This window comes from Schistocerca cancellata, chromosome 4 (assembly GCF_023864275.1).
Source record: "Schistocerca cancellata isolate TAMUIC-IGC-003103 chromosome 4, iqSchCanc2.1, whole genome shotgun sequence".
NCBI classification, from domain to species: domain Eukaryota; kingdom Metazoa; phylum Arthropoda; class Insecta; order Orthoptera; family Acrididae; genus Schistocerca; species Schistocerca cancellata.
The window spans coordinates 602,377,544-602,383,563 of NC_064629.1; positions in this window are offsets into that span (position 1 = coordinate 602,377,544).

Genomic DNA, 6,020 nt, shown 5'->3' on the forward strand with positions numbered 1-6,020 from the left:
TGATTTGTATGTAGTCTTCTTTGTAAACCGCTTGCATTTCTCCTGTATTCAACCAAGAAACTGAAATTTACCATCTGCTTTACCCAATAATGAGCCTATTTGGTCACCCCATTTCATATCCGTACAAAGTGCTACATCCAGGTAACTGTATGAGTTAACTGATTCCAACCGTGACTCATTGTTATTATGGTATAGGACACTATATTTTTGCGTTTTGTGAAGTGCACAATTTTACGTTTCTGAATGTTTAAAGTACATTACCAGTCTTCACAGCACTTTGAAATCTAATCAAAATCTGAATGAATTTTCATGCAGGTTCTTTCAGATAGTACTTCATTACTGATAACTGCACCAACTGCAAAAAGTCTTAGGTTACTATTCTATTAATGTTGTCCACAATGTGATTAATAAACAGCATAGGTCTCAACACACTATCCTGGGGCACAATACTGTGGCAAGAAGAATAACATGGGTCATTCCAAAAAAACTACATCATGAGCATATCACTGGACTGTTCGACTACCTCTGACTAACAGACAAAAGACAACGGCTGAAATCTAGGCAGAGGATGCAAGAAGTGTGTCAACATGAACCGTCAGAGCAAACTACTGCAAGCTGGGTTGGAACCTGGAGTTGCATCATGTTAATTTGGTGGAGGAGTGACATTCTGTGGTGTTCAGCAATGAGTCTTGCTTCTGTTTGTAGTGGTCAGTTCGACGCCCAAGTCTCGGTAAATGACCTGATGAAAGGTCACGGGAAGCAGCAGCACTTGGGGCACATAACTCTCCAACTCCTGAATTCATGTTGTGGGGAACTATTGTAGATGACAACAGGACATATTTGTTTATTATTGGATGGAGACTGAATGCTCATCAGTATGTGCACCCTACTGTCATGCCCTTCATGCCCAGGATACCAAAATCCATAGTCCAGCAATATAATCTACGACCAAACACTTTATTTTTATTTTACACCACAAATGCTTTGAGGAATGTGCTGTTCATTGGCCAGCCTGGGTAGTTCTCAGATATATAATCCATAGAGCCTGTCTGGGACGCCATGAGAAGATGTTTACTTTCACACAATCTCCACCAGGCTGTCTCCATGAACTTACACAGCATTTCAGTCCACGGAGTTTGCTGGGTGGAGGTTTGTGAGAAAGTAAACATGTATAACAAGAAATTTCGCAATATAACATTCAGAATCTCTATGCTTCTATGTTATGGCCAATACAAGAGTATTCGTTGCTATGGAGGTCACACCTCATACTGATGCTGACGATGGATATCAGTTCCAAAGAGAATGAAACTTCAATTATTAAATACCAACTATGGGACACACATCTCCGCAAAGTTTGCTAAATATCGGATTGGTGCTTTATGGTATAACACTTTCCAGTTCTGCCTATGTATGAACTATGCTGGTGGGATGAAGATATGAAACTTGCTCTTCTAGAATGGGAATCTCATCATAACCATTCCACCAGTTCACTCTGTGTCAGAGCTGCGTCAGGGTAGCATATCATCTTCATGCTTTGGGTTTGACCGTCTCCTTCATTTTATTTCCATACCTATCCCCAACAACATACAGCACTGCATTGCAATCCCTCACAATGCAATCGACATCGTATGACACAACATCTGGAACACCACCAAAAAGACTCGAAGAGGCAATTTGAAACCAATATCGCTAAGTACATACAGCTAGCAATATATTTGAAAAATAACGTTTTCAAAGCGATCAATTATTTGGATTTCTTGAGGTACACTACCCTCTTGCTTAAAGAAGTCTCGAATTTCATTATCTCTGCACCTGAAACAGTAGTACGATAATTACCCCTAGAAGCACCACTGTAAGAATAAATGGCAGTCATCTCAGTCGTCATCACCTGTTGATTATCCAAGGTTCCTTATGAGAGGATGTAACGGAAATTGTAAACATATATTTAAGAAATCGTTAAGCCATATTTATTAATGTACAAATCTAAAGTTTTGCATCTGTCGCAAAAGAGTTGCGTTTTAATGGAGAAATGTAATAAGAAACAGGAAATGCAGGATTAATATTTTGCCAGAAATTTGAATTTTTGATTTTTTATTGTCTTTTTTATAAAAAGCCACAAATCAAATTCTAATCATGCAATTACTCTGAAAATTTTATTATAGGGTCTTGAGATGGTTATAAGACCACTGAACTACAGTTATTAATTTGTGGGTCAAATTGTATCATTAACAGAATTTTTAATTTTGTACATCCAAAATTAACTTTTTTTCTATACACAATCATCTAAATATCAAAATGTAATTGCAGGATCTCATATTTTTAATTCCAAGGAGACAGTAACACGTTGCAAACAGTTCCTGAAAATTTCATTGCATTAGCACATATACTTTTTGAGAAAAGGTTTCTAATAACGTAAAAAAATGTAAAATAGAGAAAATGAGATGCAAAGATTTTCTTTGCATACTTCTAAATCAATTAAGCTTACCTCAATTTTAAAATCATCCATACTGATACTCCTCATCCTCCACATTTTTCTTCTCTCCTCTTTGAATATACCTGGCCTGTATTTGCAGGTAAGACACTGGTCTGTTGGCTTTCTTGACCCTGCTCTCGTCGATGGTGTAAAGTGATTGTGTTGTAAACACACGAGGATCTATACCAACTCTCTTCAGCACTTCAATTCTGGCATTATTTCCGTTATTGTAACATGAAACTGCATCATAGACACCTATTTTGAGTAATTCAAGTCCACAGAATGTCCTTTATGATCATCTAATCCAAATTAAATTATTGAGGCTTTCAGTTGCATTTTTTGTCTTTCTGTGAAGACACTTCATCAATAAATCAGGGTTTGCAAGAAACCTGGGTGTGGGCTTAATTGCTTTCATAAAAGGTTCTGGCAATGAGTGTTTATGTGAATACATCTCATTTCAGTTGGTCAACTTTCATCAATCGTCTTTCAGACACAGATTGTGCATTGATGTTTGATCGGTGGATAGTTTGTGGAAACAAATACCCATACAGCACGCCTCATTACCTCTAAATTACATGTGTTTTTCCTAATAGCTCTCCTATAAAATAACTGAAGAGAATCAATTTCTTTCAGAATAAGCTTGCCTTTTCCTCCTAGTGGTTTTCCATCCTCAAGTACTTTACCTTTCTCCTGTCTCAGCAAGTGACGAAACATACCAACAAGTCCCTTTTGGATGTGGCCAACACATTCCAACTTTTCTATTGTTGTATTGCACAGATTTTTATCTGTTACAGCTTTGAAAGAAGAGGAGCTCCCATCACCAAGGTATTTAGTGTATCTAACACCATACTGGTCCTCAGAGCTGGAAAACATTCTCACAACTGCAGCAGCCTCCATGTCCCCACTTGAGTCACTATAATTTTTAGAGCATGCTATTGCATGTTTTTCTTGCCACAGTGTCTCACTGTCTTCATTGTTGGACATTTTCCTTGTTGCACACTGCTAGCAGTATTTAGACATAATTTCTACATCTAGAACTTTACCTGACTCAATACCAGTAACAGATGCAACTCCATACAGAGATGTGTGACCCCTTTTCATACATGTCCCATTTACAGAAAAACACTGGTCAGTAACATTGGTAGGAGATTCACTGTCATGAATATCTACCCCAGGATCTATTTCTTTTTTGTTTATTTCCACAAAATCCTCCACTGCTTTCTTCATAGAAACTTTGTCAGTATCGCTTACAGCATCAGACATTTCTTTATTTATTTTTTCAAACCTTGTATAAGCTGGAGGCATGTTCAGAAAACAACACAATAAATTACCTCCTTCCCTGCCCTGTCAAAGACATCTCAGAGCATATGATAACCTAAAATTGATTCTATAGGTACAAGTGCCAGTTTTTTTATTGGAGGAAAAGGAAAATTCAAAGCCACGCAAATTACAAATTAATTTAAAATTGCAAGCTATGCCCACTCTTCTTTATTCAACAACAGTCATGCATTCCGTATTTTTACAGCTATCATATGAATATGAAAACTTTATAGCCTGACAGAGAAGCTCTAAATCAATAAGTCTGAACCCAGTAGAATCCATATCAACATAATTCACGCACATGCACAATTCTCCTGTCCAACGTTCTGATGCTGAAGCTGAGAGCTTATGTTCTTCATTTTGAGCAGCTTCCTCTTTTTTGTTGGTAAACCGATTTCCATGAAACTTCCGTTTCCCAAACACAGTTTTCCACCACCAATTATACATAAATCTTGACTTTCACTGAAAGGTTTGTGAATTCAACCTACCACCTACTAATATGTGTTAGTATTGTGAAAATGCAAAGAAACTGCATGCAAGAAAGTTTTTGGGCAAAGATATTGATGTCATCCAGAGATATAGATATCAGCCAAAGATATCGAAAAAAATAGCCTTTACACTGACAAAAATTTCCGCTGAAGCAAGCAGTTTCCCTAATGTCGGAAAAGGTGGGAGTGGCTGCCAGTGCAGAGTGAATCAGTTTAACAATTTAAAGACATTTCTAAAGCTGCTATCACGATAAAATTCACACACAATATAGTATAAACTATGTAGATCAAGAAAACAATATTTTTGAAAATTCGATTTTTTTGGACCAAAATCCATTACATCCCCCTTAAGGGCCACAACAAAAATCCCTGACATACTACACCCCTAATCTTGTCTGTGGACTACTGAATCCATCGTGTAAGAGGAACAGCTGTGCACTGGCAGCAGAAATGATCATTGGAAGTAACACGTAAAGAGTCTCGGTGGCGATTCACCAAATGTAAGAAGAGGAGTCTCGCTGACACAAGTGTCTCATACGAGTGACAAGGTTTGCACAGCAGCTTGCCGAGAACCTGAACAGCGAGCACCCATCAGTGAGTGTATCTTTCCAACTTGGACCACAAGTTCCACTTTCGCTGTAAGGACGATTTGTCACTCTGCTTTGCACAGTTCCAGTTTGGCTATATTTGTTAGCTTTAATGCTGGGCAGTGGCTGAAAGTGCTCCTCTTCAGATGCTCTGAGTCTTATATGGAGCAAATTTTCTGGGCTGTTTCTGAGTTGGTGTGCAGAGCTGACAATAGGTAAGAGCAAACTTAAAAAAAAACCCCGTCCGAACAGGCCTTGGAAGACCCAACGTACTGACCGGCTGCCGTGTCATCCTCAGACCACAGGCCTCACTGAATGCGGATATAGAAGGGCATGTGGTCAGCACACTGCTCTCCCGGTCGTATGTCAGTTTACGATATCAGAGCTGCTACTTCTCAATCAAGCAGCTCCTCAGTTTGCCTCACAAGGGCTGAGTGCACCCCGCTTGCCAACAGCACTCAGCGAACTGGATGGTCACCCATCCAAGTGCTAGCCCAGCCCGACAGCCCTTAACTTTGGTGATCTGACGGGAACTGGTATTAGCACTGTGGCAAGGCCATTGGCAAGAGCAGACTTTACTAACGAAAAACTAATTTACCACCAGCTAACAAAGGACTCTTTTTCTCTGTGTGCTATTTAGCCTGTAGTCACAGTCTGGGATGGCCTAAGTCACTCTCAGTGTTTGGTATGAAGCTTTTCCCAGTGCAGCCTGGATGAACTAGGATAAAGAGGAATATCATTTTGATCTGAATTAGTTATGGTACAATCTTAGTGAAGATCTGCAGCTGAAAAATCTTCAATTTGGATAAAGTTTTCCTCTTCCAACAGCTGCTTTACTTATTCTTTCTTACAAAACAATCATTTTTAAGTATGTAGTTTAATTCTTAATTGTACTTTGAAGCATTAGTCGGCAGATCTGACATATAATTTTTGGCAGAAATTGGTATATTCTATGTGGTGCACTTGCAAATGAAGTTGTGTACCATATTAGACAAAAAATGAATCATCCAGAAGGAGAGGAGGAAACGAAATGAAACTTCATAGTTTGAGGAGGTATGTGATATTATTTCAATGGTTACAGTAGAGTCAAATTTACAAAGAACATACTGCTTGTTAGTTTGACATTGCATCTCCCTCTGTCCTGAGTGCATC